This window comes from Limulus polyphemus, unplaced genomic scaffold, assembly GCF_000517525.1.
Source record: "Limulus polyphemus unplaced genomic scaffold, Limulus_polyphemus-2.1.2 Scaffold4384, whole genome shotgun sequence".
In the NCBI taxonomy this organism is placed as follows: domain Eukaryota; kingdom Metazoa; phylum Arthropoda; class Merostomata; order Xiphosura; family Limulidae; genus Limulus; species Limulus polyphemus.
In genome coordinates, this window is record NW_013669994.1 from 1 (window position 1) to 1,599 (window position 1,599).

Below are 1,599 nucleotides of genomic sequence, written 5' to 3' on the forward strand. Positions count from 1 at the left end.
TTTACTTAACTGCTAAATCCAAAGTACAATTTAACTACTAAATTTAAAGTACTGTTGCGTCAGCGAGTCACATGACACCGTGACGCAACGTTTCTAGAACTATCATGTACTTTGGCGAATGTTCAAGTTCTTACTAGTAGGGTAGGCTGGTATATATATAGAGGGGAAAACGTGACGCAGAAGGTAATGTGTGTGTAGATAGTGAGTAATTGATCTGCCGTCGGAGTATTATTGACGTTCGTTGCTATAGCGTTTGTTTAGCGCGATTGTTGAAGTTTAGTGTATCGGTTAAGTTATATTAGGAAAGAATAAACCAGTTTTATTAAGTAAAGACTTGTGTCGTTAAAGTTTCGTCGGAACGAAGTTACGGAAAATCAATTAACGAAACGGAGACGTAACAGTATCATTTAACTCAATTTCAGACCATTCGAAATTCTAATATGTAACAACCAGTAAAAATTGTTTTACTGAAAAGGCAAACATCAGTGACTGCAAGAAAAGAAAAAAGTATTTTTAAAACAATTTGTCAACAGAATAATACAGAAAAATTAACTGGTAACATTTTACTTATTTTTTCACATTCAAGATTTGGTCAGTATCCTCTTTTCTTTACACATTTCGAACTTAAGATTTTGTAAAAAAAAATATTTATTTAATAGTCTTAGTTTAATTTAGAGGATAGAACAGCCGAAATAGACCAAAACACTTTCTTCTATAAACAGCAATTTTTGTGATTAAGCAAAATTTATAGAGTATATGTCTATATACATAGTATATCTTATAAAGAACTGTTGATATTGTTATAAGCTATATTTTTATGTAATAATTTAGATGTTATCTAGAGGGCGAAAAACACTAAGATCGACAAAATTAATAACAACCTTGAATATATTATATTGAAATTGCAAAAACCTAGAGGCTTGGGAAATATGTAGAACAAGAATTAGGTATAATTACAGGTGAGTCAGTCAGTAAGTAAGCTAGCATTGAATAACGAATGAGTATTGATTATGTAAACTTTAAAGTGTCAGTCAGGGTATTTTGCTTTCTGTTGGAATACCCTGCAGTGAGTCTATTACTATTAATTTAGTTCAATGAAATACTTCGTTTTAGCGACGTATTTTAGTGCTAGTGATCGCGTATATTCAGCTATTTGACAAATTAACTGTGATATTGTACAAATAGATTATTTCTACGTTAGCCTTAGTACTATTACTATTAGCCAGTTATTTCCGTTTGAGCGTCATTTGTAAGCTTAGGCCTATAACAAGTTGCAACAGTGTACAAGTGAAGGAAGCTTTCAGAAAAAACAAGGAAGAAATAAGCTAAACATTATTGTCACGTAGACTGAATAATTCTAAAGAATCTGTCCAATGGAAGAACAACGTTACAATGATATTGAAGTCATTTGTTCGCTATTGTATTATTGAGTATTTAATATTCCTTTATACCTGTGATATGCAAACCGTGTGGCATGCCCTTAAGGGGTACTCACAGTTATGAGTGTAGGAGCACATAACTTATATCATTATTGTATTTTGGCACTTGTGTATAAAGTTAAAATCATAAATAATATTCAACATTAAAACCGGTACACAA

The 1,599-nt window shown here is 31.5% G+C and overlaps 1 protein-coding gene across 2 annotated transcripts in view; it reads left to right on the forward strand.

The window, feature by feature from the left end:
• The first annotated feature begins 836 nt into the window (after positions 1 to 836).
• Positions 837 to 1,599, forward strand: part of LOC106471065 (uncharacterized aarF domain-containing protein kinase 5-like) — a 52,854-nt gene continuing 52,091 nt past the window's right edge. For both annotated transcript variants that reach the window (XM_022399688.1, XM_013931653.2), the window contains exon 1: positions 837 to 959. The gene's annotated coding sequence lies outside the window, so the exon portion shown is untranslated. The remainder of the gene's footprint in view (positions 960 to 1,599) is intronic.